Source organism: Prinia subflava, chromosome 9, assembly GCF_021018805.1.
Source record: "Prinia subflava isolate CZ2003 ecotype Zambia chromosome 9, Cam_Psub_1.2, whole genome shotgun sequence".
NCBI lineage: Eukaryota > Metazoa > Chordata > Aves > Passeriformes > Cisticolidae > Prinia > Prinia subflava.
In genome coordinates, this window is record NC_086255.1 from 27,825,324 (window position 1) to 27,837,202 (window position 11,879).

The window sequence follows — 11,879 nt, forward strand, 5'->3', positions numbered from 1 at the left end:
CATTCATGACATTTTGCTAATTAACTTGAGCACTTCATTTCATAAGATGAGTAAGTAGAACGATAAGCATGGTATTCATATTCTCTGAGAAGTCAGTATATGAAAATGACTGAAAGTGCTTCCAAGCATGCTTCAGAGGCAAAGGCTAGTTTGTTGTAGCCCAGACACTGAGTGTATCACACAACTGTGCTGATGCATTTTGTACCAGCACCATGGACCAGGAACCCCCAGGGCAGGCAGGAGCTGAGAATTCCAGCCCCACTGTCACCCCCCTCCAAGAAACGACTCTGTACTCAGGCAAATGGTGAGGGATTCAGTGAGTGAGAGAACAGATTTTTTACTAATAGATACGGTTTCATGTGAACTTTAATTTGCCTGTTTTCAATTAGCTTATTTCTTTTAGCACGCATACTAATTTGAAATTGTGGTTTAGACACATTTAAATAGCGTTTGATAATTAGTAAATTAGAACCTGGCAAATCAGATGCAAATGACTGATTTATATACACAATGTGAACGCTCTTGGCTCTATTTTTCCAGCAGTTATTTAACTCTGGAAAACTGAAAGAGCACGGGGTGTACAACCTCCCTGCACAGCATAGCTGGGGCAGGGAGTTGCTTGGTTAGTCAGTTGTTGCAGGAATTAAACAAGACACTATTTACACCAACAAATCAAAGTCTTGTTTTGAGATATATCTGTACTGAAGACTCAGAGAAGGAGTATTTCAAAATTCAGTATTACTTCTTTACATTTCCAATTACTTTTGCAACAACCATCCCGAATATTTTTTGCAAGGATAGGGAACCATTGGCAGAGAAATATTTGTAAGATCTGTGTGGCAACTGAAGACATCCTGTTTGCTTTCTAAGGCCCCTTTTATAGTCTCAGGCCAAAGTAAACCAATCATTTCATTTTTTAATTGCTCACATGTTACTCACACATGGATAAGTTCCCTGAGTAGTACTCACTGAGCTTTTAGCTCTGAAATGCACAAGATACAGATCTCAGATTTAGCCTCCAGCCTTTTCCCTCCATGGCTGTCAAAATAAAGAATAAAGGAATTTCACCTGAAATTGACCGTGTTGCAGTGAAAGTCAAGACATTTCCCACCACAGAGAAGATAACCTTGGAAAATCCCATTGTTTCGGCAGGAGAGAGGCCAGTTTCCCTTCTCTTTAGAAACTATGACTGCCTTTTTTAGGCAGGATTCATGTTCAATTGTGTATATTATTTTAACAAATTGTCTTCACAGCGGGAGGGAGCTTCTTGTTTTTAAGATAAATTCTTAACAGCTCCAATTGTGGCCACCTACGGACCAGATTTCATGCAAACCCAAGAGTCCCTATGTGAAAGGTGAAACAAGGGAGCTGTTAAGAGAAATAACTGAGTGTAAGATGTGGGGATGAAAACGTGCCAAACTTTACAGGGGAAACAAAACAAACCAGAAGAGCTGATAAAAGGGAAGTGAATTACTGGTATGCTCCTTTCAAACGAACAGAAAATACATTTGCTAAAAGGCCTGCCTGTTGCTGGGACTGCCTGCGTTGCTGGGACTGCCTGCAGCACGGGGAGCCTTCCTAGGGGTGGCTTGGATTGTAAAAGGCCTGGGGATGTTTTCCCATGAAAGGAGGCAGTGCACAACTTCTTTTCCTCCTACAGAAGCAGAAGGAGGCACTGGGATTCTTTTAAAAAATTGTGTAAGATGAGGCAGCTGAGCTGAACACTCTGACAAACCCAGACTGAAATTTTAAGCACTGATTCTACACATTCTGCCCCTCTGCCTGAATCTCGGGAGTCCTGCCAGTCAGGGTGGATGAACACACACCTCAGCTTTTCTAGGGCTGGGACCTGACTGAAACACAGGCCAGCCCTGATGCTTCAGCATTTGAGGTCAATCCTTGAAAGGGAACATCCAAATCAACATGAAAATTTAGGTCAGACAATGTAATCTAAAACCTGGATCAGACTGCTAAACTTCAAAGAAACAGATTATCATTCAGCCAGGAGTGTGAGGGCAGGCCCTGACAGCTGGGAGAACTGGAAACGTGGGCTAAAAGCCAACAGAAAAAAGTGAGACTTCTCCTTTGGTAGCTGAGTGGGTCTGGTTTGTGCCAAAATACCCTCATCCTACCCGTGTCCTATCCACTGCTGCCTTCCAGGAGTACACACAACACAAGCTCTGGAAGTTTAGACACAAATGTGGTGCAGGAGGCAGCCCAAAACTCTTTTTCACCTCAAATTAGGTGAGCCTCAAAGCAAGCACACGAGGACATGACAGGGATCCTGTGCACAGAAGCTGTCACTGCCATCCAGTTTGAATGTGGTGATCAAGGACCTTCAAACAAGTGGAATGTCTTTCAGTGAAAGGAATAAAAAGATGAAAGGTATTTTTGTAAACAAAAAACCCAAAGCTGTCACATACAAAATTACTTCAGGGTGGAAGATGAGTTTGGAGATGTTTTCCTGGTTTGATCTGGTATTCATCTAAACAAACTAATGGCACTACTTGTATTCTATATTGTTAGGAAAAAACCCTCTTTAAGTTCTTCTACGACATGTGGATTTAAGATCTGCACATTTACATGAAAAGACCTGCAAGTAACTTCACATTTTAGGTGGCCAGTTGAATCTTCACTTTGAATCTGTAAGCAGAAAAAAGCTAGCACTGACTTTGCTGTCTTGTTTGTTTAAAAAAAACAGGAGTTGAAAGGCCCAGAGAAATGGCCCACATGAAACACATGAATAGTTTAATGACAAACAAACAAACATGTGAGGCAGCAGAGTGCTGCATGGTAGTATAAAAACCAGATAACCCTCTGCAGCACCTTCAGCCAAAGGGAAAAAGCAGCATGATGAAGGAAAGAAGCAGGAAAGAGGAGAAAAAATGGTCATAAAATATTAATAATTTGAAACCCTACAGAGGCCAAGTGAAGAGCAGAAGAAAGGAAAATAATTACATTCGTCATCAAGAACAGGTTCCTGAGGAGCTGACTCTTGTTAAATCATTCATGCATTTGTTTTCTGAATTAAGGCCTGGAAATCAAAGGTCCAGACCTGCAAACACCTTGGGGTGTCACAGTATTGAGCACAACCTTTGCCAAGCAAGCAGTCCAGGGGAGCCCCAGAGAGCTGCCTGGGATGTGTGTGCTCCCCACGAGGAGAGCTAAAGGTACAGCAGCCCAGGAGAGCCCTGAGGAGCCCAGGGGAAATCACAACGATCTGGTGAGTTCCCCTGAATGAGGAATCTGCTCTGACCTGAGCACGTCATCCCAGGCCTGAGGTGAGGCTCTGTCCTGTCAGGACAGGTGTTCAGTGGAATTGTCCCCAAACAGCTGCCTTGAGACTCTTCGAAGCCCTGACTGCCATAATCCCAGAATTGAACCACAGAAGCCAGACAGCAAACTGGGAGCCAACAGGGTCAGCCAAGCAGAGAGGCATCTCCCTGAGCCAGCAGGGATTTCCTGAGGACAATCCAAAAATCTCACCTTTCCCAGCAATAAAAGCTACAGGAATATACCTGCTTTGAGGAACCCTCCACACAACCACTTCCCTTCACCACCTTCTTCAAAACCAAGTAAAATCTTCTCCCTCCTTCCTTTCTCCCTCTTTCCTTTCCACTATCCACCTTTTTATTACCTGGAAGTTTAAAATACTCACAAAAATATAGTGTCATCTACTGTCATCAGCTCACCCAACATCTGTAGTTTTTTTAATGGAAAGGGAGAGAAACAGTAATGTCATTTGAAAACGTGCAAGGATCTGCTTCACCAGATTTTAAAATTACAATCTGAAAATGAACTGCATGTTCTACTTGGAGACTTTTCCAGGGGAAATAAAATTCAACACATTTTAAGACACTGCTTTGTGAACCTCGCATAGAGCCAGCTGCAGTCTATCATATCAAGTTTTCTTCTGGATTGATTCTCCCAGAAAGGTTTCATCAGCCTACAAGCAGCAGGGTTGTTGTTTCATTTCCCCTTAGGATTCTGCTGTGTGTCAAAGTAAGAAATTGAGACTAAACAAGAAAACGTGGGGTAAAGTTTAAGTACCTCTGCTGTGAAAGCTGTTAAATGAGAAACAGGCATTGCAGACTACAAGTGTCAATTAGGAACAGGTTCCACTGGGAAATGACATTTTCACATTGTTTCTGCCTTCTGGTTTTTTGTTGACAAATCTGAGTTTAGGAAAGTTATCCTCTAGTTACAAGTATTCCTGACATCTTTCCCTTGCAGGCCTGTCAGAACAGACATTTCATGTGAAACTTATTTGCCACTATCATTTTAAACGAATAAAAAACTTCAAATACTGTAGTAAAAATATTGAATTGCCTCCTCGCACACAGCAAATCTGGGGTACTCAGTTGTCTTAATGAAGTAATGTTTTTGGAAATCTCTGGCTTTTGGCACCCAAATGTAAGTATTTCAGTGAGATTTGATCTGTGATGGACAGGCAGGTGCAATGCAGTCCCAAAAGTCTCCCTTACAGATTGTAAATTGCATTGCCTTTGTAGGGGAAAAAAAAATAGGAAAAGAGTCGGAATGACTAGAAGCAAAACATCCAGTGAATGCTTTTTGAGCCCTGGTGAATTCCAAAAGCTGCACATTGTTCCACATTGTTTCAAAAAGTGCTTTTTAGGAGCTGAACTCGTTCTTAGGAACAGGTTCTCCTGTGTGGGGATGTAAGTGCCAGGGACAGTGTCATGGTCCTGCCTTCGAGCCACGACAAGGCCAGGGGAGGCTCTGCTGCAGGAGCATCCCCAGCCTTTGGGATGGGAGATGGTCTGTTCTGAACCCCACAGCAGGGGTTTAAAGGTTTTGAGCCCAGCACAAAAGGCTTGGCAACAATAACAAATCAATCCATACAGAGCCCTAGCTTTTGAAAAATGGCTGATTGACTCCTGAGTGGCTGAAAAGGCATAGCTGAAATTGAAATTCAGTCCTGTAATTCTGTCTCCATATGATATTGTAATTCCATCAGTTTCCTTTCACCACTCGCTCCTGGACTCCTTCAGGCTGAGATTTCATGTATCACTTACCCCCACACTTATATCTGAAACCAGGGAAGAGACTTGATCTCATAACTTGTGGCATCATGCCACTGTGCTTCCCAAGGACCAAAAATACCCTGCACCAGCACCAGGATAATTGGAATGCACTGCCATCAACACGAGAGTCGATGTTTCTGCTGCATCTGCATTCCACATGGACTGTGAATTTGACAAGCTCCCATAATAATGGAAAACATTTCCGACAACTTTCAGAGCTAATATATTCTGATCCCTACAGAGCAAATTTTCTAAAAGAGAAGTGTATCAATTTACAGCTAAGGGTTGGCAAAGAAAGGCAGAGCTTTCCACAGAGAGGAATATAACAGTGAAGACACAAAGGCAGAGAAAAGTTATTTTCAAAACTTTCAAGCATGCATTGTGCCTAAAGCGAAGTTTGCATTTCCCCTTCTCAGAGGCCATTAAATTCCAGGGAAACTTGGGAACACTGTCTGGAATTAGAACCATCAAAGATTTTGACAGAGGGCCTGTTCAGTTACTGGAGAGTTGAAAGCTGAGAGTTTCCCTGGAATATCTGTCCCCCACACCTAATAACACACAGGGAGGACAGAAACCCTGACTGAAGTCCCACAGAGCAATAGATGCTGGAAAGTAGCAAAACACATGTGGACACAGAAGAGGCAAGTGGGCATGGACAGATGCAGAGAAAAGCCATGGAAAGTCACCAGGACTGGAATGAGCAGGTCCAGGACTGTGCAGGAATGAAGGACAGTGTCCTCCAGTAAAGCAGGCTAACACAGGAGTTCCCCTTCTTGTTCATTTTGTAAGGAACTCTGGTGTATCACTGTGGTGAAAATTCAAACACAGTTCTGTAATGGGATTTGTTTCCTGAGCGCTGCCATTGAGCAGAACACAATCAAAATAAAGCTGGCAAGAGAATGGAAGTCCATGTACTGTGGGGCACAAAAGATGGCAAGCAGCCTCTCTCTCCTGCAGTCAGCAACCTGTGCAGGCTTCCTTGGTTAAATCCTTCAGATGACTCCAATTCCTGTGCCACAAACCAAAGTTTCTGCTCCTGTGGCAGACAAACCCATGCCCTTGCAGTGTGGGCAGATATCAAGAGCCTAGGGAAAAATTTCCATATCCAAAGTGTGAATTTAAAATTTGCTTCTCATGTTAATCCAAAATAACCCCAATGCTTTGATCTCCAGATGTAGCACTGTGTGCATGTTTTTGGGGAACATGAGCTATTGACATTTTTGGATCTGACTTGACCTAACACCATTCAAACTCATTCTCAGTCTGACAAGAAGAGCAATTTCTACTTTTTGTCTTATTTTATTAAATTTGAAGATATACCAAAGGTATCTGCAGTCAGAAGCGGCCTTGATATTATGATATTCAACACCAAATTAATATTTTCCACAAACACTGTTTATGGAGCTAAATGGCCAGCCGTATGTTCACACTCTGGAACCAGATGTCCACACTGTAAGGCTCAAACTTGAAGGCAGGGCAGGATAAATATGATGCACAGCTCTTCTGCATGTCTCTCTCTCATATTTCAGGCTTATTGCCACTACTTCTACGAGTGTCTGTTCAGCTAGAAAAGAAGAGATGCCATCCAGAAAGTGGTACAAAAGCAAAATGTCCATGTTTGGATTTTAAGCTGTGAATGCACAAGTCCAAAGAAAAGACCTTCCCAGGGTCATCTTTCTGGGATAACATTTCTATCCTTTCCCCTGACCATTCACCAGTCATGAGGAATCCTTGGGGAAAAAAAAATATTTAAGCCCACAGTCTTCTTGAGCATAGATTTATGGACCTAAACACCATTATGCTACAGTCTGCCTCAGCAGCCACTTTGATGCTACACCTGTCACCTAAATGAGCAGAAGGAACCAAAAAACCCCCAAGAATATCAGTAGTAGTGAATTGTGTTCTGTCAGTGTGCTTGGACAAGACACTAGACTTTAGGAGCAGTTCAAAGGTTGTCACCATACACTGCATACAATCTACAAATTTTGACCTTGAATCAGCACAAGCAGTTCAGACACATTATTTAAAAATGAATCAAGCTGGCAGTCTTTAGAAATTTCAGCCCTAGTATGAGCTATTGATTCTGGTTTTGCATAACAATTGTCAGCAGGCTATAAATTTTTACTTAAAGGAAGAAAACTGGTGAGGCAGAAAGCTTTTGCTTAATTTCACTCACCTTCTCTCCTCTGAATAAAACCAGCCATGTTTTCTGGAATATTACATCTCCTCCTTTTTCTTGCTGCTAAGGCTGTCATTTTTTTATTCACACAGGCAGACAACGAGGCAGCATATGGCCTATTTTTTTATGACAAAACCTTTGCAATTACACCAAAGAATTCCTAGCAGAAATTTGTGAAAGCAGCATCACAATGCTTGCACTGCAGTGCTACTCTTGGTGGCCCACCCCTCTCCCCTCTTTGCGGGCCTCTGCTCACAAGGCAGAGGGGTTATTGCTTTCCTATTCTGTTCAAAAGGACAGCCCTTATAAACTGTGCCCTTTGCACAGTGAAAATAGCACATAAAACACAGTTACTAAGAAGATTAGGGTTTGCAGTGTCTGCCTGCACCTTTGCAAGGCACAGACACTGAGGCGAGTCATACTGCTCTTTTTGGATTATTCCTCAGCTGCAAATCCTGCACGGAGCCAAAACATTATCTTCCCTTTAAAAACCCTCCCAGGGCTTGTAAAGCATGATGGAACCGACACAAACGTGAACTCAACACGCTGCCTCTGCCTTCCGGGCTGCCAGACTCATTAGCAAGTTTTTAAGTCACCTCATTGTGGCTGTTCTGTGGGATACCAGCAGTTCCCTATTGCTGGTAATGCTCTCCAAGCAGCCCGGTGCTAACTCTGCTCTGCCTGTCAAATATGCTCACTTGACAACATTGATTTTTGGTTTTCCTCTCCATGTTTCTGTCACGATGAAAAAGCCATGGCATTTGTGTCGGCTCCCTTTTTTTTGTGCCCCAGGATCACCTGTGGAGGAACAGGCACCGTGGCACCAGGGGAGTTCCTGAGAGGACCAGAGGGAGTGCCTGGTGTCACTGGGCTGTGCTTCACACAGAAAGGGCATCCCAAAGACCTGGGAGGGAAACGCTCCCGTGGCTATACACACACACAAAACACTGCTAAAGAAGAGACGGGATTATTCCTTCCCATGTGAAAAGACTTCTTGCTTTATGAAAGAGATGAGCCATGGAGCACATTGAGGCACGGCCACAGCAGGTCCCAGCTGGCCTCTGGTGGCCGTGGACTGCACTCAAGCTGTTCCAGTCTCTGCCAAGGCCAGAACAAAGTCAGGCTCCAATCAGGGAGCCACAGGTCTCCCTTCAGTCTTTTATTCGTACCCAGTGAACGCTGAGGGCATCTGTGAATCTTGCCAGAAAACCTTGAGAAAGTTTCCTCCAGTTCTGAAAGCAGCCAAATAGGATTGTTGTTTCCAAAAGGGTTCTGAGAAGAGTTCAGCTTATTCTGATGTGTCTCTTCTCACCATTTGCAAACCTTCTCCATTCACTGTCAGTGCTGGCATGTGTGAAAGCATCACTGCCTCCCTGTCCAGCGTTTGGAAAGGGAAGAATATTATCCCACTGTATTTTAGAGAGACTAGGTGCAAAAGAATGAATAAACCACGAAAGTTCCTACACACTAAAGTACAGCCTGGACTCTAGGAAGAGCAGCCACTGGGCCCTGTGCTCTCCCACCCTCTTCTGTGAATCAGTTTGCCACCTTCCAAAGCTTGCAAGTCCAGTAGTGCAGTCATTGAACCCTTTGAACACCCTGAGGCAACTACAAAATCTTACCAAGTGTTTTAAAAGCTGCAGCAAAAATTCAATAGTCTTGATTTGTTCCAGGAAAGCCTCAGCTTTAACAAAATTCCCACAGACCACAAAGAGAACAGCAATATCCAGCCCTTCCTTTTCTTGGAGCACAGTCCTAGCACACCTCTAGGACCTATGGAACCATACTTCAAATTATCTCAGAGGAAACCATGAAGAGGCTATTAAACAAGTGCTAAACATGATGAAAATTCCTTTCCATTTAAAAGGCCTCTTTAATTTTGTCTCTCAGGTGGCTAATACAAAGCTTGAATACATGATTAACAGGTTATAAGGAAAAAGCACTCTAAGCTGCTATTTTAAATAGCAGTGCCTGTATCCTACAGATTCCTAAACACATAACACATTCTGGAAATGGGGATGATTTGGTGTGGGCTCCTTTCTGTCCTTGTGCCTCTGGACAGTCAATCTCCCACCTTTACCTATCTGGAGATGCAATTTGCTGCTGCATTTTCAGGTTGCACACACTGACATACTCCCAGAGGAGACCTGTAAATGCCTTTCTGTACACCCTATGTTTCCTAATTCCAGAAATGCAGTCCCAGAAATGCATTACCATTCCACTGCCTAGTGAAATGGTGTCTTGAGGTGCTCCCACCTCTCCTGCCACTGAACTCTCAGCTTTGGGAAAGGGTATCTGTGGCAATATCAAAGAGCTGCAGGACTGACAGCACTGCTGGCAGATGCTGAGAGAGAAACTGAACAGGGAAAAGCCTGTGAGCGAGCACATGAGAGAGAGGCAGGCATGCACTCTGAACTCTATCATCATTTCTCACATTTCATACCCTTCCAGTTGTAAAGTAAGTAGAACCCTTTTTTTTTTTCCCCAGCAAAGAGGCAAAAGGTCCATGCTGAAAATATTCCACACAGCACTTTCAAAACTGCTTTTGCAAACAGAATAAAACCTGATGTATCAAGTGGTATCAAGTTACTGTTCCATATTATGTAAAAACATACAATAGAGACAAAACACGCAGTAGCTAATTTGAAATCTTATTCTTATTTACCTCAGCTGATCTTTACATTTCCTGTTCCTGTGACAGTCTGAGCAGAGTGTGAAACACAGAGGTTATTTGGAACAAACACTGTAATCTAAGGCATTAACAGGCTATTAAAGCAGAAAGGCAAGTGTGCTGCAGCTTAGACACACCAGGTGATGGAGACAAGCAGAGGCTGCTGGGGAGGGACATTTTGTTCAGCAGTGACAACATCCTCCTCCTCTCAGCTGAACTGAGTCCTGCACTGTTGTCAGCACCTCCTCCTCAGTGAGATCAACCCCCAATGCCAGAGCCCCAGGGAGGGCTGGCTGGACACAGAGATGCCAATTCCTGCTTAAAGGAGCAGACTGGGAGAGGCCCAGGGGCCAGCACTCCTCCTTTTCCAGTAGAATTTCAATGCTGCTCCTTAGTACAATGGTTCTGTTTTCTTCCCCCTCCCACTTTAACCTGATTAACCCATTTGGGCAAAAGACCAGATTTTAGTGGTTCTTCAAAGATTAAATGTCAAGGATATTCAAGAGGATCTTTCTCCCACTAAAATATGCTGTAGGAAATTTTTTAAAAAGTGCAGAAATAAAGCAAAAATATTTCAATGACTGTTATCAGAATATTTTCTTTCAGTAAGGCCAGGGGCTTGTGCTCACTATTTACTTAACTAACAGTAAATAAAAGAGGAGAAATATTCCAATCTACAGAGGAGCTGGATGCCCAGGAAGTTTGTAACAACCCAAGCACCTTTCTGCCTTTTTAAAAATGTTCTGATTATCAAATAATAATTGTCAATTATTATTGTCAATAATCTTTTGCTCTTTCTGATCCTCTGGTAGGGCTGAGGGTGAGCACTGCTATCCAAGGATAAGATCATTCTTGCTGTTGTTTTGGGTTTTTTTACAGACAGATGCACATTTGAGTTAGTAGCACACCTTTAAATATTTGAAAGCTATTGCCTTGATATGCTTTGAAGAGCAGACAGTAAAACCCCACCTCCTATGCTGAGCTTAGTTTCTATTTCTAATAAATTGTGTTCTTCTCTTCTACCTCCCCAATGCTTCTTTTTAATATTTAAAGAGAAAAGCAAATTCCCCATAAGCAACTAAATGCTAGGTATAGTTAAAAGAATCTTTATATTGTTATGACTCTAAAATGAAGGGAGGTATAGATTAGAGTTTGCAGCACAGCATAAATAAAAGTTATTTAGACAGAGAAATTCATACAGTAGAGGTGTTTGAAGATTACTTTCCTCCTTTAAATTTGTGAAACAAAATATATTGTGATACATAGACAAATTCCAACCTCTAAAGAAAACAGAGACAGAAAGAATACATATTTCTGAAGTGTCTCTGAACATTTACATATGATGATACATTATGAACTTTCCTTTTAAAAAAAGGAGAAAATGTACTACAGAAGACATGGCATTTTATGTGTGTGTTTTGGATAAGCAAGCCCAGGCCTTTTGTTGCACACCGATTGATTTTAGGTACAGATTTTATACAATGAGAGCTCAGGATATTTCTCATTTTTAAAAATTCATTATAGGAAGCCGAGAGATGGATTTAGAAGAGAACACAACACATATTTGTAAAATAATTGCAGTTTATTGACCAAAGCCATTAAAGGCACTGCAGACAACAGCATTACTTGACAGTCCTCATTGAGTTATTGATTCCCTTTTCTCTCCCACAAGCACAGTCCTCAGGCTGTGTTCAGTTTTCTGAGCACAAGGCAGAAGTGATGCCTTGGGAAGGCTGACCTGGAACAGAGACTGGACAGAGGTAGAGAATAAATAGAATAAAGTAGATATTTATTGAAGGCCTTTAAGGGTACACCTTGGGCAGGACAGGAGCCTGACCAGGGCTACACCCAAGGTGGACTGAAAATGGTCACAAAATGGACAAACGGTCACGAGGTCTCACACTTTTATAAGTTTAGGTCCATTTGAATATTTGGGTTTAATTGTCCAATTACAGCTCCAGGTTGTGAGGTCCCATCCTTCTTG